Source organism: Rhodnius prolixus, unplaced genomic scaffold, assembly GCF_049639745.1.
Source record: "Rhodnius prolixus isolate KJV_2025 unplaced genomic scaffold, Rpr scaffold_15, whole genome shotgun sequence".
NCBI lineage: Eukaryota > Metazoa > Arthropoda > Insecta > Hemiptera > Reduviidae > Rhodnius > Rhodnius prolixus.
This window is the reverse complement of record NW_027411605.1, coordinates 1,479,027-1,503,490: the sequence shown is the minus strand read 5'-3', so window position 1 is coordinate 1,503,490 and position 24,464 is coordinate 1,479,027. Positions and strand designations below refer to the sequence as shown.

The window sequence follows — 24,464 nt, the reverse complement described above, 5'->3', positions numbered from 1 at the left end:
GACTGAAACGACAAGACGTGAACAGATGCTACTTAGTTGACCGCAGATCTAAACTCGACTTGAATCACAAACTGACAATTTACAAGACACTATTAAGATCCATATGGACAAACGTACGTAGCAGCTCGTAACTCCAAACACTACAGTCGAAAATCCTACAGGAAAATCCTGAATGCTCCATACTACATTACCTAACCTTAACTGGACCTTCACATCCCTTTTGTCTCTGATCTAATAAAGTCTCGCTACCGCAACTTTCACAGCCTTATAGCTCTCTCCATCCTAATCCTCTTGTCCAACAACTCTCCTCTCCACACCTTCCACACAATCCTCCTCGTCGTGGAAGTGGCCTAGAGATCTGCTGTGATTAAATCATTGTGAAAGAGTTTCACCAGTGGGTGATTGCTCTAACCATGACATTAGTACAAGTGAACTGAACCAGTAAGATCAAATTTACTTGATGCAACAATTGTTGCAGTTGTAAATATACAAAGTAAAAAAAAAAAGGTTTATGAGGTATACTGAAACTGGCAATAATTTTTCATCCTATTGTAAGATAATAATTAAATGTCTCTTCTCCATAAAATTCTCTGAGAAAAATCATCTTGGTGGTACATAATCAAGACGTAGAATACATCGTAGCGAAATGACACAATAAAGAAAGGTCCAAATACTAGACCCCTTGAACTGTTATATTATCATTTAAAATAACTGGGAAAATTTTACTTTTTGTAGAAAAAGAGAAAAACAAAAAATTGTCAAAGTTGGGTGTTTTTCAACACTACACTTTTTAGTGCAGTTTTCGGCGATTAACGTGATTATACGTGATTGCAATACTTCCTCTAACTCCGAAAGAGAAAGAAAAAATCCATTTCCTGACAAAACTCAATTACTACAATTACCTTTTACAGAGTGAAATCAAATGAGATTACGAAAAGCATTTTCCACTTCTTGATAAGGTAAACTTAGATGGGAAACGGCCCATATTGGGAGATGGGATATTGCGTAAACTATTTCTACAAAAGTGATTACAAAGGGATCGAACAAACAGAAATAGTGAAATTTAGTGCATAAACTAGTTTTGCAGACTCTCTACACCCCCGGCTACCCCCATTACAGAACTAAATAGCTATCGGATGATAGTTTGATACTTGTTATCAGTCCCTCCCTGTTAGCTGAGAGCACGCGCGCGCGCGCGGGGTCGTTCCCACTGCCTGCCATACTAATGCCCTAGTATTGCTCCCTCGATTCGCTGAACTAAACTTGGAAATCCGACTCTCTCTCTCGGACTCCTTTGCTGCTATCTTCTTGGCGGCGGCGATAGGAAGCCATAATTCTCCTATCTTTCCTGGCAAGGCTTGAATACCCTCATTCGTGAGTGAATCCCCCCTCCACCACTAGCTGTTTACATCTTGCACTAATTACACACAGAGTTAAAGTTCCCGTCTGTCTTGATTAGATTGATTATATCTATCAAATAGCCCATTCGTCCCAATCACTAATTTGGTTTTTTGTTCCCTGCTTTAAGAGCAATTTGACCATCTTAGGATTTGTGGTAATCTGTTTTCAACTAAAAAATAAATCTGGTGTCGAATAAGTTAGCAAAAAGTTGAATTACAATTCAAAATGTTGAATTTTACAGATCATCTTTGTCTGTAACCGCATTATTGCATCCAAAAAAATTTGAGCCCAATTTTGAGCGCTGATGGGTGTTCGAAACACTAAGAACTACTTAAATAAAAATAGGCATTTCCAAAATATAAATTTTGAACTGGCTTAAATTTCAAATCTGAGATTTCTCGGTTCACTCACACAATTTTTTAAATGATTTTAGCTACAAATTTCTTCAGATTCTTGCAAAATTAAAATTCGCAGACATTGAATCGCTCACATTAATAGTAACCTTTCTCCCATTATCAGCGAATGTAATGGAAAAACTAACAAAATACTGGAGTAATATTAAAGTGGATTGAATCAGGGAGGGTCTCATTTAAATCGTTAATCATCTAACAAATGGCGAATGAAATCCAACTGAAAAGCAATAAATAAAAAATCGTCTTATTTTTGTCCGATTAACATTTTTAAAGGATAAACTTACGGCATGGAAGCGTTGAGGTCTACCAATCGCCTTCTTACATCTCTTGGACAGCTGCTTTACCCTTGTAGTCGTCATTGTAGTTGTGCATTTAAAAAAAACCTGAAGTCAAAAGAAAATAATTTAAACAAAAATTAACTCGCTGCTTCATTCCGGTGCTTACTTAAGCCGCAGAGAATACTCCACTAAAACTAAGACAAATAAGCCCTATTGAAGGTTTTCACAGGATGATAATGCAAAACAAAAGATCAACAAGCTTGGGTAGTGTGGGTAAGTAGACCTGGGTCATTTGATTACTACGGGAATCATCTGTACTAAGCGTGACAAATGAATACAGCCTTAATGTCGTCACCATCAGTTTGGCGATGAAAGTTCCAAAGATGATTGGTTTGAAATCTCTCTCGCCCCCCCTCGGAGGGGGCGAAGGATCACAGCAAGTAGTTTCCGTTTTAAGAGGATATTAATGAAGCTTCTCTCCTGGTTGGAAGGCTTATCGCAGATGATCTGTGGTGCTCATTCTGGATAGTTTGGAGAGTGGCAAGTAGTTAGATGTTAAATAGAGAGAGAAGTCTATGGAAACCCAAACCCATGCAGAAGGAGTAGGAGAGTTTGTATCTTGTACCCAGCCGCCCCCAGTTAAAACCCACCGATTGAATCCTATCTCCAAACTCTCACCCTCTGCAGAGTTAGCCATCTAAGACCTCCTGGGTGTGCATAACCTATTCACTCAATTTTCTTCCTCCATTCTCTTACAACCAAAACTACATTTATTAAACAATCTATCTACTACCCTACCTTTCAGATCATTATTTACACGAAGCCACCACCTTCTCCGACTGATTAGCCACCTTTCCTGGCCGGCTAAATCAGCTCCCTATTACTACCTAAATTGACAATACAGAACCTCCTTTCCAATAATTATTCAACTTAAACACTCCTACTCTTCTTCTTCTTCTTCTTCTAAATCAGTTTCTAGCCTAATCAATGCTCTATCAATCACTATCTACAGATCCATTTATGTTCATTTAAGGACAAGATTAAATCTTCCTTTTATTCCTTATCACCAAGGATTAGTGATTTTTTATCCCTTATCAATTTCTTTTTCATTAAAATTGTCCAGAAATGCTTCTTCGTTTACTTCTTACTTATTTGATTTTCTCGGAAGAGATTGTACTGCTACCGTCTCAGATTTCCGTCTTTCGAGAATACGCTGGAAAATTTAAGTTTTCAGGACACGTATCTCTCACAGTCCGTTAATGATTCATTGATACATTCATTGGAACCTTGACGTCACAAAAAATCAATACTTCCTGTGCAAATGTTTGCCAATCAAAGGCTTAACACTCGTTATCTCCATGTTCATATAATTTGCCTATGGCAGGAGTTGAAGTTGTAGATAAAATGGTAGAAACATTCAACGTACTTTAAGGGAACTATACTTGAGGGCTTAACTTTACATAGCCCAGAATCCCGAGTATAAGAAACCTCCTAGAAAACGTTTTAAATATAGGTGATAGACCTAGAAGTATGTAGACTATGGAGTAAACACTATTATTGGATCACAATATTAAATAAAAAAAGATACAAAAACAAATATATAAAAATAAAAAATACTCGTATATTATATAAAAGTAAAGTATTCGCCTATTTTTCCAAGCGGGGCTTAACTACCAAATTAGGTGTCGTAGACGGAGGCGACTAGCAAACATACTTTACTGTAAATTTCTCATATTAACCATTAAATAAAATCCAAGGCCTAAGACCGGCAAATCGAACCCACTAAACCAACAATACATATTAGCTTTACTAGTCTCGCCTCTACCGCTCGGCTACTGAGGCGCCTATATCTTATATATAACTATATAAATACATACTATAATTAAAAGGTCACGTGATTTTCTTCTAATTTTTTAATTGTGGTGGGTATTTAATTTCAAAACTGAGATCAAGTTTTAATCGCACTAGCGACTTTAAAACAACGTCTTCCTTTGAAAAACTCGAAAGTCAAAAATCCCACACGTCTATACCCACAGAAATGTACGATGATATTTACCTTCATCGTAAGAAAAGTAGAATAAAAAAGTAAACAAAAAGAATAAGGGGCAGATCTTGACAAAATAGTCATCAACACTGTCTAGTGGGACAAACTGAAAGTAAGCCATACTCCCCAGCTATGTGAGTTCCAAACCCCCCCAAAAAAAGAAACCCATGTACTACCTCTACCCACTCAACCACCACTACTTTAGGGCCTACCAGCACCCTTCTGCTGGCTACCAGACCACTCTTTCTTCTTCTTCTTCTTACCAAAAACAAGTTGAGAAAAGTTTGAGGAAACTCTTTTCTTTCTTCTGCCAGTACTTCTCTCAATACTTCGGTGCAAGTCCCAAGTAATCCGATCTTCTCTATGGTTCTTCATAGGGAGGAGAGAGAGAGAGTGGAAAGGAGACGCTGTACTCCTCTCTCTCTTGGGAGAAAAGTCAAACCTATCTTCTTCTTCTTCTAAGTCTTTTTTTTCTGTTTCTTGTTCTTTCTTGTTGTTGCTGGTTCAACTTCTTGTACTTTTACTTCTGCAACCAAACCGGATCCTGATAGTAACACAATTCGAAGAACAATTTTCCACAAGGAGAAACATGCCCAATTGTACCATTACACTAGGGGAAGTTTTGGTGAGCAGGGTAAAGAGGGGCAGATCGGCTGGATATCAAGGACTATAACTTGTTAACAGGAACTTCATATTCTTGGTTATGAACATGAAAACACTTTTTCCATTAGAAAGAAAGAGAAAGCAAAAACTGGTATGCCCTTCTCTAGCTAATCTCAACATACTAACCTAATTTTCTTTGAACTCCTTAGGCTTGAATCATATTTAATGCTTATCAAATTATAAAGTTTGTAAAACCAGACATTACACTGAAATGTATCAAGGAAGCCTACTTCAACTCTAATCACAGAACTATGCTACTAATTTTCTTTAAAAAAAATAAAAATATTGATATTTAACGACTGGTAAATATGATAGGTCCCAAGTAATCCGATCTTCTCTATGGTTCTTCATAGGGAGGAGAGAGAGAGAGAGTGGAAAGGAGACGCTGTACTCCTCTCTCTCTTGGGAGAAAAGTCAAACCTATCTTCTTCTTCTTCTAAGTCTTTTTTTTCTGTAAATATCAGTGTAAGTGTAAAATATCAGCATAAGAGTGCAAGCAGACGTCCACTGACAACCACCGCAATATTTATCTACCAAGATTGAGAAATGAGATGTAAGAAACCTTGGTATCACTTTTGATCAAAACCTATCCTGGAAAAACCATGTTTCCCAAATCTCTCGTCGTTCCATCCATATTCTTAGTTTAATAGTTCCCGTCACCTTTTTCCAATTAAGACCCGGCAACTCCTAGTTTCCTCCCTTATTTGACTATGGTTGTTTAGTGTATGGCGGTCTTTCTGGTGATATTGAAGCTAAGCTCAAGCGCCTCATGAACTGCTTCATAAGATTTATTTTCAGCATTTCCAGAGACTCTCGCATTTCGCACTACTACGATGAGTTGAAGTGGCTTTTTCCTGTCTATCGCCGCCAATATTTTTTGGCTTCTTTCCTTTTTCAAGTCATCCAGTCTCAAAGGCCTTCCTATATTTTTCAACTCCTTAAGTTTAAATCCTCCATCCATTCCCGTAACACTAGATCTCGCTCATCTGATCTCTATATTCCCTCTCACCGCACCTCATCCTTTGAAAAATCCTTCCTGATACGTGCTACCTCTCTCTGGAACTCCTTGCCAACATCTGTCCGCCATGCTCCTACCCTATCTATCTTTAAATCCCGTCTATTCAGTTATCTCCTTTCTATTCAGCTTCCTCCGAAATTCTAATTGTTTTAATTTATTTCCTTAATTTCTGCTGTTATTTTTATTTTCACTTTTTGTAAATAGTTATTTATTTATTTATTCTCTTTCAATCACAGGCCAAACTATTAAGGCCTCTACTTGTACCTGTATTTATTCTTAGGGGACAATTGTCCCAGAATAATAAATTTCTTTTCTATTCTATTTCTAAGAAGGCGATACATGGAGCCCCACTATGCTATTCCCTAAAGTCCAAGAAGGTTTCAAGGATAGTATTGTAGCCCAAGAGTAAGATAAGAACGTTTGTCGAGTAATCTTGAAAGTAGTTTATATCATTGGTTTAGTTCCTGTCTCTTGAGTTGATTATATAGATTCCAAGTTAAGTCTTTTGCCCAGATAGAGGTACCAAGTAGTAAACTTTTTCTCCCGAAGAAAGGCATCTACCATTTAGATGCACTGGAGAACAAATGGCTCTCCGAAAATTGAAGATAACGTAATTTGCTTTCTCTGTGTTTATTTTAATCCTATGTTGTCTAAACAATTCGTCAAGAAAGCTTGGATGTTGAGCAGTAACAATCGAGTTGCGATGATAGTATATTGGTGGCATGTAAAGATATCGGTATCGTCAGAGAAAGAAAAATAAGAATGTGTTTGGTGTGGATATCTTAGGTACATGGTGAAAAGATTAGGGCCAAAGGACACTCCTCTGGGGCACTCCTGTTTTCACAGGATTTGTAAGAAAATTATTTAAATAAATTTATAGATCTATGTGTACACATAAAGTTTATGGAAAAACCTAACAGTCTTATTTTTTAGACAAAATCTAGGAAAAGTTCCTTTAAGTAAACTCGAATACCGTCTTAGTGCTCGAAATGCAATGTGGGAAGCGATATGTTGTCTCTAGGAGGTAGTTAAACCTTATTATCGATTGCCACTTCTACTCAGTAGAGGGCCAGATCCCTTGTAACACCTAGTTGAGAGGGTTCCTCAAAATTCTTCTTCTCTAGTATTGATAACAAGAAATAGATTTAATAAAAGTCATAGTGAAGAACATCACCTCAAAAAAGCACAGGTGGAAGATAAAAGTCTAATTTGAAAACAACCGTTAAATTATTTAAGCACTTTACATATGATGGATCTGTATTTCCCAATTTGGTTTCCTAATTACCATCCTCTAGATCGGCCGCATCAGCGATTCACAACCAGTCTCAAGACAGCCAACTTGATTACACAAGCTGTTCAAACACTCCGCCAGTATGTGCCAGCCACAATAGACAACCCTCGGTTGCGGTATATTAGCCACCGTCTCTCCGTATTACTAAATCCTACACAGAAAAAGCCACAAAAGCTAAGAAATAAATTATAAGAACGCCATTAATTTTGAAACTGGCATTGAAACACCACGATATCGAAAATTAGACAAAAATCACCAAACATTCTTAACCAGCAGCAAGAGAAAGGATAAAAAAGTTGAAGTATGGCTTAATATTATTGATTCAATAGCTCTTTATAAATGTTATACCAAAAAGTAAACTATAAGGTCGGCTTGTGGACGGTTGAAAATTTCATCTTGAAAATCAGAAAAAAAAAAAAATTACTTTATCCGTTCATATATTCAAAATCTATCTTCTAAAGTTATTGGACAGATTCGCTTATTCCACTGCAATACATTGCCATCTTAAAGTTGCCAACGTATTAAATCGATTCAGCCTGCATCAAAGATGATTTCAGAATCATCAATTTGCTTGAATCAAAACTGAATCGAATATTTAAAAATTGCACTTTAGCTTATCAAAGCTTAAAACGATCAGCGATTGAACGACTGAACATATTACTATTACAATTCTGATTAAAGTTTGTGAAATAAATAAGAACACTAAAATATAACTTACAAGCAATTTATGGGCCACTTAATTCTGTTAACTTTAAGAGACATCTGTACTCTTTAAGCCCTTTTACAATGGTTAAAACATTAAACAAAACATAATTTTGGCTAAGACATCAAGTTTAGATGTAAAAATTGCCACATTGAAATCCTAAAAAACCATATCCAAAAGAAATTAATTAGTAGGTACCAAAGGTGGTAGGAAATATCTATTAAGGGCCTATTCTACAGGAGTGTAAACTTCGTTAAGTAAGCACAACTCAGTATAAGAATTAGATCAATAGCAAACAGTTCCTATTAATCGATCATCAAGAAGCTATGTGCAAAGAAGTTTGTCTAAAAACGGTGTGTCTTCAAAACCTGAAAGACACGATACTTTACTACACAAATTTAGTGCAATGAAAACAGACGACATATAGCTCAAGGTTTGAATGAACTGTAGAAAACATGAAAACATTGTTTTGATGGATAAAATAAACGTTTTATCTCCAACGGGAATTCACTTTACATTCTTGAAACACATTCTTAAAAGTAAAAATTGTCAAGTACATCTCAAAAACTAGTTAATTTAATAGTTAATCTGACTGTACTTAGGCATGGTTTCAAGATATTAAGATAAGATAGACTAAGACGTACTTTTAGTTAATACAATAATATACTTGGAAAATGCGCACTGACTATTAGTTACAGACTGAAAGAAAAGTTTGATCAAGAATGAAGATATCAACTTCTTGGCTCTAGACTGAAAACAATCGTTCAGTCAAGAATAAATAGTTTTACTTATTCAATTATTTAATCATTTTTTATTAAATTAGTTTTTAATTATTCAAATTTCGTTCTTTTAAATAATCTTTTATTAAATGAACATCAGATATCTCTACATACCTTATGTACAACGTCCAACATCATATTCAGTATCTGATCCTACATATTTAATACTGAATCCACTGAATTTACAACACAGAAATTTATTTTTTTTAAAAAAAGCGTTTAAAAATCAACACCAATTTAATTCTCATTTTAAAATGAAGAGACAAGAACATCAAACCGATTATAAAGCAAGAAATAGTTGGCCAAAAGAGAACTAGGTCAATCCAACATGGCTTCTCTAAATTTGGTCGTACGACTGCACTGCAACAGAAATAAATGAGCAAAAATATATAAATACTTATAATTAATTAATATAAAAAAAATTAATAAAATAGTGCCAAAAAATAATTCATTTAATAATTAATTTTATAAACTTTAACTGGAAATAAAAAAAAAATTAATTATCAATAAACATTACTAAAAATAAATTAAATAAAAGAGACGTTTAAATTAAAATATATTAATTATTGTTCTATAATTACAAACATATATTTTTTCAATTAATTCAATACTTGAATTTTGTCCTGCTTGGCTTCATTGAAATGATGTCATTTGAGTCTCATCCTGCCAAGAACTTGAAACGAATTCAATCCGTAATACACTGTAAGTAAATTTTCTATTAAACTTTTCTCTTTAGCAAATTGTATGATTATGAACAATAAGCCTATTTTAAATAAAACTGAAAATGGTTTGGTTATGACAGAAATAGTTTATTATAAAAAGTCTTAAAAAAACACTCAAGTAAAATCTCAAGATCAAGTCTCCCAATTCTTTTATTTTAATATAAAATGTAAAATATAGTAAGAAATAAAACTTATTTAGACTTTAAACATGATAAGAGAAAATGTATTTCACAATTTTGAGAGATGTAGGGATTCGAAACAAAACCCATAAAAGTCATTATTAATTTTCATTATCTAGTTATAATATTGTTAAATTGGGAGTATTTACCTAATTAGATACCATTGTTGAGGTTTACAATTTATGCATATAGTCTAGACAAAACTAGACTATATTTACTCAGTGAACAATTTAGACCTTGACCTCTCAAAATACAAATAATTAAACCCTAGTTTATGAATAATAGAAAACATTAAACACTCACAGGACTAATTTTTTTCTCAATTTTAACTGCCTTTAATTTTCTTTTTGTCTGATATAAATATAATCTGAAAGGCAAGTGTGGTGACATTCGAAAATCTTATGAAAGGTGTTTCATACCTGAAAAAAAGAAGTAAGATCAACATTAACGTTCAATTATAAATTTAAAATTTACTTGCCTCTAAATTTCCAAATAGTTTATCCACATGGCTAAAGAATGATGTCCTCGTTTCTTATTATTAACAAGTTTTCCAATTATAGGTGCAGGAAAATCTGTAAATTTGGGGCCCAAAGTGAATAATACTCGAGAGATTTTCTTCTGGACAAGCTTCCTAGTAAATGAGGTAAAGAAAATTGTACTTTATAAATTAACAGGTAAAATATTTTATAGTTTTTTTTAAGTTAAAATATTAGGGGAATAATGATAATTGAAAAACTGGTATTCACAATTCACATAATCTGTTTCGTTATAACTTTTTTAAATCGTATATGTAATATGATCTAATGAACGATTGAGAAAAAATCTTTTTAATAAATTAAAAATAAAAACTAGATTTTTATCAATTAGTATAGCCTTAAAACGTACCTTGTTTAGGTTAGTGAATTGTCAGGCCTTAAATTTCGATGAGATTATCTCAGGCCTACTGCCGATAAGAACCCTCTCATCTCACTTTAACTTAAGTTTTAACTAAAACGAAAATCATTAGAGTATACATATATCAAACAAATTAGTGGTAACAATAAAAATATCTTACATTTGGCTAGAGGACAATACACCTGTTTATGCTAGTTAAGAACTAACAAGGGAATGATAACCTCAACGACCATATGACATATTTTGACCCTACACCAGTTATTAAATCGAGCCAAGGAACTGTTACGATTGCTGCAGCACAGAACTTTTTTTTTAAGAGTATTTCATTTGTTTTCAGTAATTTAAGAACCATAATCATGCAATTCATTACTGAACTGAGTGCCTTAAAATTTGTGTTTTATTTTTCCAGCTTTTATCGAAAATAAGAAATGATTACACTTTATTAACCAATATTTCTTTTATACGACATTTGAGATAAGGTTTTAGAATTCTACGATATAATTTTGGTTATTTTAAACCTTTTGAAAGCTACAACTAACGATAATCTGGTTTTAGGATGACTTAGAGATGAAATATGTTTTCTTTGTTAGCTAATAATTGTTTACAAAGTTCATTGAAAAGAAATCGTTACGTTCTTTACAAAAACCATTCCGTTTTGATCTCAGTTTTATTTATGGAGAATTTTTTAAAAATCTTTTCCATACAATTGTCATTTTCTGAGAACACAGGGGACGGAATCTGAGTCAAAAGTGGCTTAATAGTGTCCAGGTCTTTTAGGATCAATTGGGGCAACTTTTCCTTTATTTTTACGAGTTTCAGGATTTTCCCACTAGTCTTTGTTGCATATTATCTTTACTGCCTTCAAAAATGCATAGCTTTGCTGATCGACAGGAGCTTAATCCCTTAAAATTGGTGAAGTACAATTAAAAAGGAAAATGAATAAAGCCAGAAAAGTGAGGGAACATTAAAAAAAGAAAAAAGCGAACTAGACTTGAAAAGTTCAAGAACAAGACTGCCTCAGTCACCCCGTCTCACTCACACTTATTCAAATCATTCGCAAGGACTTTTAAGTGCTCAATTCACGTCAAGGGTGAGATTTCATCCTACCATTACTGGAGTTCGGCGGAGGGATGTGAAAGGATCCCAATTCCTTACTTACTGTTACTCACGCCGAATTCACACTTCACCACTTTACGGATAACTTAATATTTATCTAAATGCATATGTATGGCCATTTTACCTACTTTACTTCTTTTTCTATTCTCTCATATAAGATAAAGTATTGCAATCGTTCAAATTGTCTACAAAAAAAAGAAGGTAGTTTAAGGCAAGATCTTAAAAGGCTTAGGTTTTGGGTCAAAATCGATTTAATTGAACTGCCACACAGGGACGGATTTAGATGAAAAGAGGCCCTAGGCTATTCCACTTATTAGGCCCTTTCATCTCCCATTTTTAAGTTTGTAAATTACTTGAGAGATTATCAAATACAACACTACTGTGGTACATCACTAAAACAGTGTTTTAGTGTTGACTGTTTTTAGAATAGTGTAATTTTGATTTTGCTAACAATTTGAATGTAGGCCCCTCTTGATCTTGAGGCCCTAGGCTGAAGCCTAGTTAGCCTATAGGAAAATCCGGCCCTGCTGCCACACTACTAATTGAACTACTGATCAATTTATTTATTCTTGTAAGGTTACATCAACGCTCCCTGCATTGTTGGTAACAACTTTAAAATACAGTACAACCTCGATTTACCGGGCTGACCTCCGGCTATACACGACCCCGGAATACTGAAATCCCGGTTAAACCGAATACACAGTATTACAGAGTACATTTGTACGTTTAGCACCAAGTTTTCTTAACGGATTCCATTGTGTAAGTGAAAATGAAAATTCGATCGAAAGGGGCAAACGAAAGATGTTTTCTGTTGGACGGAACTGATTAACACTCTGAAGACTAGCTTGAGATTGAGGCTGCTCTCTGGGAATATTAAAATAATGCCGGTAATTTTTCCATAAAAATATTACATGTAACCGTGAAGTTGAAAATCAACCATTTACGACACGTAAATCGCATGGTCTTTTGTAAGACCGTGGTAAATCCCAAGAAATTCAGTACTAATTGCACTATATTTTGGGGTTTTACATACATAATGGCCCTTCAAGAAAATCAGGTATAAAAGAGTTGCTGCCACGCCTGCGATTATGTTACATCGGAAGACTAAAGATTTTCCTGTCGTCACCGAAAATTAACTTTTGTTTCGGCGCCGATCTGAGGTGTTCTTATGATGACTCAACATGATCCCGGTTAACCGAGGGCCGATTAATCGAGGTTGTACTGTAATAACTTACACATTTAAAGAGCAACGGACTTTTACTTCAATAGTTTTTCCATTAAAATTCATTTTTAACTCAATCCCTTGGTCATTTACTTTTTAAAAAGCATCGTATGATTTTCTCATTATCTCCAACATACATTATTTATGGCACTAGTTTCATTTTAATAAATAATCTAGGAATATTAGTTTCAGAGCAGTTCTGGGTGGTTAGGATAGGGTTTAGGTAGCTCTCTAAAGAACTGTACCCAGGGCCGGATTTAGATGAAAAGAGGCCCTAGGCTATTCCACTTATGAGGCCCTTTCACCTCCCATTTTTAAGTTTGTAAATTACATGAGAGATAATAAAATACATCACTACTCTGATATATATCAATATGTTAAATGAAACATGTTGTTATTGGTACTGTTTTTAGAAAGGTGTAATTTTAATTTTGCTAACAATTTGAATATAGGCCCTTCTTGAGGCCCTAGGCTGAAGCCTAGTTAGCCTATCGGAAAATCCGGCCCTGACTGTATGATTGTAATATTTCCTTCAATTTGGAGAAAGAGGATGTAAAAATATGAATCGTAGATTGAAATGAAAGTTCTGTTAATTTTTGGAGAACAAACACACATAAAATGAGATTTTTATTTTATTTTTTTGAACACTTCAGAAATGGTAAATATAAAGCTCTATAAATCACTACCTTTGTACTACTTACTCATATACCTGCGCAAAATTCACGTAGTTTTTGGTTGTCTGTAGTTTGTAATACAGCTAGTAAACATGGCATAAAGTAATAAACAGTGTTAAGAGGACGGAAAACTCGTTAAAAGAAGTGAAATGACTTTATTTAAAAGAGAAATTGTGGGCGGAGGAAATGAGCTTTTTTTTGAATTTATTTCTTTTATTTACTCGCATTTCTCTCACTTGAATTTCTCTTACTCTTTTACGAGCATTTCTCTAGCTTATGTTAAGCAGTGTGAATGGGAAAGATGAGATTTATAGATGTTTTTTTCCTCGCAAACGAGAGTAGAAATACCCACACCCAGAAAAACACGTAGGTTTCTCGTCCCTTCGTTGTCCTACAAAATGTTACATCTGTGGGTAACAGAGCTCACAAAACAAAAATAATAAAAAAGTACAAACAAAAATGATGATACGAGTTAAGCAGCAGGTCATAAAATGTGGTTGACTTTGTGCGGATGCAGATAGAGCGCTCTTCAGTATTATTTTTTTTTTTTTTTATGACAAGATGTCAATTTAAAGAAACTTGGTTGAAGAAAAAAGAAGTTAATTTTCAGGGAATGAAGTCTTCTTTTACACCTTCCTCCATCATCAGCCACTCTTTCTTTTGGCCTCTTCCTTTAAAGACCACCAATAAGATATATATATAAACAAAAAAAATTACTGGATAAGCCCACAATGATTGGCCATTCCTGGAGAAATGATAAAGCATGATCTTCTGTTTTGTAAATTTTGCATGCAACTCTGTTTTTCACAATAGCAATATGCTCGAGAGAAGTTAATACAGTGGCAACAGACTTCGCTCGTTTTCTTGCAGAGACGACAGTTTGGGTGTGGGGTTAATACGATCTCAAATTTTCTTCAGTATAATTTCCGCGGTTAGTGTTCTATCTTTTATGCTGGGTTGGCATTTTTCTGCAGTGAATTGGAAACTGAGCCAAACTATAACAGAAAAAAAGAGTAAAAATTATTGGCCATCTATCAACATATGTAGAAAACAACACTAAAATTTCGATACATACATTCGCTGCAGCACGCAATATGCAACTATCATAAAAGTTTTTGTTGAGACGATAATGTTTTTATTCTCTGAGTTAATTAATAACGCTTTGACGCAGACCAAAATAAGCTCATTGTAGTCAGACATGAAGGTTCATCACTTGAGAGGTCACGTCGGACGACAATTTCGGCTGTTGGCCATCTCTCCCGATTGGCCATCTCACCCGACTTTACCCTATAATTCAATAAAGACTGTTACTACTACTACTACTCTTAATCGACTTTTGGGGACAATATTGTGTGCGTCACTGTACAAAGTTTAAATAAAACTGTAACAGCTGTTAGCGAGAAAATCTATACAGTAAGTTGGCACAGCTGATCGCCCGATTTTGGCCAAAACCAAATTGTGTGATCTTCTGCAGCGCTTAAAGTAAATATCCAAATTTGAAGTTTCTGTAGTTTTGGATTATGGTGGGTTATACCATCTCTCTCCACACTAATACATACTGACCAAGTTTTAAAAACGATATTATCTGTTAATTTTTGGCGCCACGATAGCCGAGCGGTTAGAGACGAGACCTGCAAAGCTAATATGCATTGTGGTACTGGGTTCGATTCCCGGTCTTGGGCCTTGGATTTTATTTAATGGTTAATAAAAGAAATTTACAGTAAAGTATGTTTGGTTAGACGCCTCCGTCCACGACACCTTATTGGTAGTTGGACGTTAAGCCCCGCCTGAAAAAATAGGCGATTACTTTACTTTATCCCTAATTTTAATATAAATTGTTTTTTTGTTGATTATGGTTTTCTATACAAGAGTTGAAAAAGGTGTGAAAAACAGCCTTGAAAAATGTGGTTACAGTAAGTGGTGTAAATATTTTCATAACTATTGAGAATCCTTTAATTAATACTGTAAAATAAATAAGCACGTTAGAACACCTAAATATAACACAAATGTTGATTGGTTATACGGTTTAAATAAAGCTAATCACCTGGACAAATAACAATTTGTCTTTAGCGTTGTGGTCGTTTGCGCCGTAATATACATCACCTGGAAAGTGTATATGCAAGCGACACGAGTACGGGCCGGCTGGGGTGATGAAGATATGGGCAGTCCGACCATTAGCGTCTGTAATGGGGCCGCCCCGATATTAGCATATCTCTTACTCACTTACCATTAATATGCATATCAAAGGGTGGCCCCAGGAATGGGTGAACGCCACGAGCCTGGAAACTGGACCCTATATATATATATCCCTCTCTAATCAACAACAATACCTTTTGCAAACCTCATTTTAACTATACAGACACAACACCTTATACAATACCATAGGCATCCAATTCAGGGATTCAGTCTCACAACCATAAATCCATGTTTATATATATTATATAAAGTGGTTTAGGATATAAATTATAATTAACTGAAAAACAACATTAGTTTTCATATTAAACTTTCCCTGTATTCATTTCTGGTTATCCTTAATTTATGTCCTAAAAGACCATTAAGTCATCTAAAACGGTTCATGAAAAGATTTTAACTACTCATTGTAAGATTTAATAAAAAATGGTAACCTTTACTTGAAAAACCAGAGGCGAATAAGAAAAACTGGATGGAAATCACTTTTATCATCCTCAAGGATCTACCTCATTACCCAGATAAAGTAAGTGCCTATTTTTTCAGGCAGGCTTTACGTCCAACTACCTAATTAGGTGTCGTGGACGGAGGCGATTAGCTAACTATACTTTACTGCGTAAATTTCTTTTTATTAACCATTAAATAAAATCCAAGGCCTATGACCGGGGAATCGAACCCAGTACCAACAATACATCTTAGCATCACAGGTCTCGGCCTCTAACCGCTCGGTTACTCGGGCGCCTCATTAGCCAGATAATTTTTTTTAAGGCCATATAAAAGAATAAGGGATTCGGACACCCAACTTATGATCATAGTTCATACAATTTACAGTTACACCCAAATTTTGATTTAATAAATGAAATTTCATCGAACTGTGGGGTTCAACCAAAAGTTCAAATCTGCAAAGGATCCAGTGTCCTTGCAGTCTAAAATTCTTCGCTCCTTTATACGAGTCACCAATCAAACCATTCGCACAGACTTTGAACATTCCTTTCGTGTAACACAAGTTGCTGAAAACACGATACAGAAAAAATTCCATCTTAGCATTCCAAACACATCACAATCCCACTTGTACAACATCTTATCTTCAAGAACATTTCCAGACAACACTTCTAGGACAGTCTTAAAAGACAGTGTGGCCTCGCGATCTCCTCTCTGATGGAGAGAGCCAGTAGAATGTTATTGGAGTGTTACCGCTGGGTAACTTCTCCACTCTGATATGTGTGAATGTTATTTATTGTTACCCTTGTTGCTTATAACGCAAAACGCGTTGATTTTAACTAAATAAATGATTCAAAAAATAAATAAATAAATAAAATAAATGAAATTTATTATCCTAATATTTGTCAATTTATACTTGAAATTGCCACTACTATTTGTTAGAGAAGTATAATTAAATTAATTTGAAGACAATTATTTGCTACTGTTAATTGTACATAAATTAAGGCAATATTTGTTTAAACTATGTCGTCTAGACATGCTTTCAGCTCTATTAAATTACATACTGTTAACTGCATTTCCAGTATAACAAAAGGGAACGTAAAAACGTACAGAGAATATTACTATTAGTTATTATTACATTCAACTTTTTTAATTAACTTATTTTTGATTACTTTTTGTCATTTATTGGAGAGCTAATCGTTAATGTTGATTTTAATTACTAACATCTAGATCTTTGTAACAGTTTTAGTTATCTCTCACTTTTTAAAAGATGAACTTTTATGATAAGGTTACAAATTTCCTAAATTGAATTCTAATCAGAAATACTTGCTTTGAGATGAGGAATTAATTTTTTTTTAAATTAATTTCATTTTGGTACCTCCGACATTTTTTTTTTTTTTTAAACTTCGTGTAATGTGGATACAACAAAGATCTTGACCACTTCTTCCCAGAAAAATGGACTTTTCTTTTAAGGAGTACTCAGTTAGGTGCAATGCACCGCATACCTTGAATTGTGTCGACTACTACTACAAAATAACAAGAGCCTTACCAAGAAAATAGAAATGAGGCGCTTTCCCTGTAAAAGAATTTTTCTTACAGCCTTTCCCTTTGGCTTTATTTACAAAACCCACAATCATTTCACTACTTCCACCTGTGTGCTTTTTTCCAGATGGAATCTTTTGTTTTTCATTAGCAATTATGGGTCTAGATTTTCCAGAACTTCTGCTTGTTTGAGGATGTAAAATTCTTGCTGAGGAATTTATTATTTCTTATGAATATGTAACCTACTCTTTTCCTTCTGAAAGAAAAAAAAAAAACAACCTTATTCTGTTATAGGCAAACTTTAATGAGTTTTTCTTTGTTTCCAATGTCTATTGAGCTTCACGAATTTCTTAGAGATCCAAACAAAGACTAAAATGTGAGGTCCTTCCTCATTCGCTGAAGCGGGTTCAAAAATATTTAATGGAAACCATTTCTAACAACTTGGTTGTTGCAAAACAACCTTATCCCCTTGTTTGCCAATACAGTATAAGCCTGTGTCAGCTTTACCGGCATGATAAGATAAAAGTACTTAAAGGGTGTAGAAGAGGTATATCCGTTACTTAGCTGACCAGAAAAAGGTGCATCTACTCAGTTCACATTGGCCCAGAAATTGCCCTTGAAATTTACCTGTAGCCATCGTACGAACGGCTCTAAAGTAAAAGCTTAGGTGAAAGAGCACCACTTGCCTTTATCATAGTAATAATAATAAACGCAGAATTCAGACAGATCTGGCGAACACCACACCACAATTGGTAATCTCAACGCAAGTGGCCATATAAAAAGGCGGGTCTAGGAGGGTTTCTAGACGCCCACAGTTTAAAAAATAAGAACAAAGATTTCTCTTCTGAAAATAGTTCCGAGTCGAAAAGTCTTTCAAAATAAAATAGAACGACTGTAAAAGGTGTTTTTTAGCATTCCTTCGTCTTCTTTATAAATGTTTTTGTTATTTTGTACAACTAGATTGTAAGCATTGTATGATGTTCACATTTTGTTGTTATACTTTCATTGGGTTCAGATTAGTTTGATAGTGTGGTGCTCTTCTGAAGGTGGGGGAGGTCTGATGGAGAAAGATGATGAAGGATATGAGCGACACATAGGGCTACAAAGCGACCGGCAGTGCTCAGATGCATGATATTGAGCTGGAATAAGATTTACGATGTTAGCACGTGTCGATATGTACGTGACATTGTATAGGAGACCATGGGTTCGACACTGGGTACAAACCTATGGAGGAATATATAGCAAACATAGGAGCGTGCCTATATATATATATATTTTATATATATATATTGTTTGGGTATATAATCTATATAAAATGGAAGGGTTGAAGGAGCTCTCCAGTCCTAGAACAAAGACTGGAGAATAGAGAGGTAGAGACGGTGTTAAATTTAGAGATAGCCTAGGAACTATTGACCATGGATTTCTAGGAACATCCACACTTAGAGGCTTACTCAAATGTGAGTCTATTGCAACCACAAACTAGCGAGTGTGAATTCTGTACACCCATGTTACTATGGGTAGTTCCATCAAGTAATAATAGTTTAGGGCATATCGGTTTTGGGAAGTGGCTATACAAGACCCAAGGGGGGGTTTTGGGAGTCAGCGCATGCATGCATAGCTTGTTTATAAGTATGATTGGTGGGCCAACCAGAGTAACCTGGAATAGGCACGAACATACCTCTAGGCGTTCCATTATTGTTGGCCTCCCCGTAATTAATGGGTTTTGCGCGCACATACGCGCGCCTACATTTCACTGAGTAATTTTTTTTAAATCGTGAAAACAAGGTAAAAAGCTTATTTTGTCGTAATTTTATTTCAGCTTAAAGTTGTGAACACTTACATAATCTTTTAAAATAATTTTCAATCTGCCAACTTATAAGAAACTTCTAACTGCCTTCAAATAGCCAAAAACATAATTATCTCTCCTTTGTAGGGCACAAAACCCTACATTACACTCAAATTGTCCTTCAGGAGAATACCTATAACAAGTGGGAATATGTTTCAAATACAACTTGGTAGATTACCATGAGAACAATCTATGAAGGTCGTTTACACCATATACAGTGGGTCAAAAAAAGTGTTCATACACTAAGTTTTCTTACTTTATCTACTGAACTTTTGTTTCTAGGATGACTATTTGTTCAGCACTGAAATCGAAGATAGTAACAATGAATTTAATGCTCTCATTTTCTTTTATAAACTTAAAGAATTGGTTAAAAAGCAGAAAAAGAATTTGCTTAAGTTATGTGCTTAAAAAGTATGTGCTTTCGATCCCCTAATTTATCAAAGTAATAAGAAGAATATGTGAAGACAATTTGTTGCATTCCCTATTTTTAGGACCGAAATTTGATTTTGAATGATAAGCAACCAAAGAAGCAAAGAAGCTATCGCCAGAATGGCTACAGTTTACGAATATAAACAACTGGATATAGTCTTCAGACTATTTAAATTGAAAATTCTCAAGAAGTTCCTGAAAATTAGGGATCTAGAAAGTAGACATCGCCAACAGATGCTCTAATTTAGCTTCTGATGGACCCCCCAGTGACATCCATTAGATAAGGCTTAGAAATCTAGAAACAAGAGTACTTCTTAAAGAAGCAATATTCCTCTCCCCTCCCCCAATTCACTGAAATATCAATGAGTGAGAAAGAGAAAGCAAGTAAAGAAAGTGGGAGAGAGAGATAGAGAGAAATGCTTTAAAACTTTCAACACTCAGGTCAATCATTCAACATCCAATGGCATAAATCATTCATTCGAGTCAGTAATCTGCTTAAATAAATAACAATAATACTTTACTTTAATTTAAACAATGTTTAACTTTAAAACTTCTTAACTCGAAGATTAATTAATCTACTAATTCTTATCACAAATTAGTTCGCAATACAAAGGACATTAATCAGCTTTAAAGCTTAAAAGCTAGATCAACAATCAGTTTTCTGATTATTATAATTACTAATCCAATCCTTTATCTAATTGTCTAAGCAGATTGGTTTAAATTCTAAGAGCACACCATTATCCTCATCGTGCGGGGGGTTTTCATTTGAAGTTAAAACAAAAAACCTAAAGCACAAAGTAATACAATTTACAAAATACATTAGATACATGATTACGAGATGGGGAGTGCAAAATACGAGCTTAAACACGAAGACTGGAAACAGAACGATATTCCAAAATAAGAGCAAATCCCAGCAGATCTCTCACTGAAAGCTACAACTAACATCTTTGCTCTATTTGCTATCAACTTCCAAAATTATCTGCATTGAGCAATTATTGAATTCTAAAAATTAATTACAACACTTTTTAAACGTTAAACAAATGAAATTGTATAAATATCCCCCCCAAAAAATCAGAATAAAACAATTAATTGAATAAACAAATCGCAAACAAGACTATGATTAAATAAAAAATATGAATATAGTTATAAATAAAAGTATCAGATAAACGGAATTTTTAATTTTTAAATTAATTTCAGTATTATTATTTCTCAAGAATGCAGATAATTCAAAAGAATGCTTAAAAAAAATAATATGGGTCTGCAACCTCCTTTTGAAATAGTTTGGGGGACCTGGAACAAAATATATAAAATATTAATAAATATACAAATTAAAAATTATTAAGAATATTATAAGAAATAAATTTTATCCAAAACAATAAATTCTACGTTTCTTAATATTAAAAAATGTACTTAACTTTTATTATTAGAATAAATGATTTACATCAATGTAAAGAAATAAATATTCAATTATAATTTCGATTTGTAAATCATATTGGCAGTAATTCTTACCCCCACTCTAAGATTTGCCAGTTTCTTAGCCCAACCGTGTCAAGGATTACGTCATATCTGCATTTCACCTATTTTGTAATTAGTAAGTAATAAGTTAAAGTTGTAATTTTTAGTAAAATTGTGTTAAATTAAATATAGAATTAAAAGTTTTATAAGATTTAATAAGTTTTATGTTGGATTACTAAAGTAAAACACAAAAAAAGAAGACCCTCTGTTCATCTTTGAACTAAAAGATGGCGGATCTTAAATTTCAACTTTATTTTAGAGAATTTACTATATATTCCTTGGTAATACACGTTTCTCAAAGTATCTTTTCGTTAAAATTCTACATAAAAAAAAAAACCAAATCGACTTACATACAATTGATGACTGATTACATACAAAAAATATCCAAATAATCAATCAAGATTAAAGTGGATCGAACTGAAAAATCATCATGGCGGTCTGAAAATTGTGATCCATTACCCAGATCTTCTTTTCAATAATTTTTTAATTGTATATCCTACTAATTCTTATTAATCTTAACATTATTTTAAGCAAAAATTTATCTTTTCACTAGTTCGGTTTCAATGTTGTATGCTAAAATACCATAATTAGGTTGTTTCAGTGCTTTGGTTATACGGTAAGATGACGAGAAATGAATTTACTTCTTTTTATAATTTTAAAACAATAAAATGAATATAGTTAATCGGTATTTTTAGTTTAAGAAGTTAACTAACCTAACTTTTGGATTGAATTAGTTACCTGTAAATTAAGTTTTGAAATCTCGCAACTTCTAATACAAAACAAACTTGTTTTTAGTTATTATCTTCAACATTCTTTTGTCTTATTACAATGTTCTAGTGTTGAAAAATAGTAATTAATCCAGATAACAAGGGTTTTTTTGCCCCATTTATTTGAAGTAATCTGCAAAAAAGAAGTTAAAATCTACATTGAATTCATTATGCAAGTTTAGTAAATTAAAAAAAATATATTCAAAGATCTTTGTTTAAAACACAAGTGATATCATAAAATTAAGACAGTTCATTTGTAATTAACCTAAAATATCTTAACATTGATAGAATTTTCTAGAATACTAAAGAAGTTTTTATGGAATTTCTTTTATAGGTTAGGTACAACTTACAATATAAGCTTTTTGCTACAAGTACCCTTTCACAACATCATTACAGTTTAATGCTACAAAATTACAATTATAAGATACCAAAAAAATTAAAAATAAAATATATCTGATTCCAGGTGCAGTGCTGGTGATTTGTGCAGTTTTAAGTGTTGCAGTTTCTAGTGTTATTTCTGTTTTTGAGTTCAGTGCAATTTATTGATAACGATGTCTCCATTAAATAAAAATACAAGGTGAGGAGAAAAAAAACTGTATTACTAAAATATCTGCAATAATATCCTTTAATATTATTCACTAAAGATGATTTTTCATTTACAGGTGTATAATGTGCAGTGCAGTTTATGTATTGTTTGTGGTATAATTTAAGTTTGGTGTTTTGTGTGTGGCGTTTGTGTAAATTTTACTTGCACAGATAACAATCTAGTTTATGTGAGGTATGGAAAATACTCATTATTACATCTTACATGAATATTTTAAGTTATTCTAAGTAAAATAGAATACTTAAAAAACTTATTATTTTGATTTCAGGTGAAAAAATAGTGCAGTGTTTTGTAATAGTGTAATTTTTTAAATTCAGTGAGTGTCTAGTGACTGAATAATGTTCCAGCTGGGAAACTCATCAACCCAATCTAAGGTAAGTTTTATAGTATCTATTTGCATGCAAAATTATTATTTTCACATTTAAAATACATCATTATTTAAATTATTTGTAATTATCACCAAAATCTATGTGAACACATACACGGCTTTTTAATCACTACAGTTATTACAACAAATGGTAATTTTACCAAGCATCGTAGATTCTTAAAAGTTTTTGCTGATGCTTCAGGGTTCTGAATTCGCTTTTTTTCAGTCAAAATATGCTAAATATTAATAAGACATTGTGGAAACAAAGTTTTTACATTTGTGCAGTAAAATTGCATTCCGCACGCTCTATTTTCTTTAGACTTGGATTGCTTTTTTGTAAGATATGTTATGAGCTGGGGGGAAATTAGTAAAATGTAAGATATTGGGCATTTCAGAGGGGGGAGTATAATGTTGAATTCTCCCCAAGGAGACAGTTTTCTACGAGGAAAAGTTTAAAATAAACGTGATAGGTATAATCGTGATAAATTTTAAGTTATAAGAAATAGGAGCCAGGAAAATGCAAAATCGTTAACATTAAAGTCACATTTAGAGTCAAAAACTTAGGTACTAGAACCGATAATGCTTTCAAAACGGAATGACAATATTGTGTTTCCTACGAAGTTTGATTTTATGGGATATGAACACGATCTTCCAGGACTTCCTCTTGCTGAGAGCAGCAAGCCCAAGTTTAATTGAGGAATAAGGCTTACGGTAAGCCAAACTGAATTTTTTTGAATGTGACGTCAATTTTTTTTAAATATAAATGTTAACTTTAGATCCGTGTAAACTACGTCATGAGAAATTCGTGTAATGGTTGGTTCACACCTGATTTCCCCTCTCCAATCAATATTTAGCCTGACATTTTTAGAATGTTAACGCTACAAATCTTTCTATTTACCTTTAAAAAAGTTAATCCGTGTAAACCATCTAAAATTATTAACACAATTAAACCGCAATTATTGCACTCTTGCCACCAAAAACTGTGTTTCACAAACAGGATGCCATCCACCTAACACCAAGTATCATGAAAGTATGTTGCGAGTATGGTTATTAAAGATTCTCCCCACCAATCTTAAGTCTCCTAATTTCTGAGTAAATATAATAACATCTTTTCGCCATTACTTATTAGAATCCTATTACGTCTGGTTGCACTTCCGTTTCTCAAACATTCTTTAATAGTTCTTTTAAAATCCAAACAAAATGTGGCTGGAAATATTCCATCATGTTTCCGTTGTAAACTTATAATTTAAGCATCATGTTTTATTTTAGAATTCTCTTGTCCTATTTTGTTTTGCTTCCATTTAAGAGCAATCGTAGGGCTCTTTATTACATAATAAAATGTAAATGTCAAAATTATTTACTTATTTAT

General features: G+C 33.6%; 1 protein-coding gene and 1 long non-coding RNA gene across 4 annotated transcripts in view; one reads left to right on the top strand and one right to left on the bottom strand.

The window, feature by feature from the left end:
- Window positions 1–13,699: 13,699 nt before the first annotated feature.
- On the bottom strand, window positions 13,700–24,129 carry LOC141454942 (uncharacterized). Its single transcript, XR_012459059.1, has 7 exons — window positions 23,994–24,129; window positions 22,096–22,257; window positions 21,352–21,419; window positions 19,408–21,132; window positions 17,575–17,823; window positions 14,473–14,684; window positions 13,700–14,392 (listed from the first exon to the last, which is right to left on the bottom strand). It is a non-coding gene; the product is annotated as an uncharacterized lncRNA (long non-coding RNA).
- Window positions 21,369–24,464, top strand: part of LOC141454937 (uncharacterized) — a 552,216-nt gene continuing 549,120 nt past the window's right edge. For all 3 annotated transcript variants that reach the window (XR_012459052.1, XR_012459051.1, XM_074129644.1), the window contains exons 1-4: window positions 21,369–21,433; window positions 22,588–22,701; window positions 22,787–22,902; window positions 22,997–23,102. The gene's annotated coding sequence lies outside the window, so the exon portion shown is untranslated. The remainder of the gene's footprint in view (window positions 21,434–22,587; window positions 22,702–22,786; window positions 22,903–22,996; window positions 23,103–24,464) is intronic.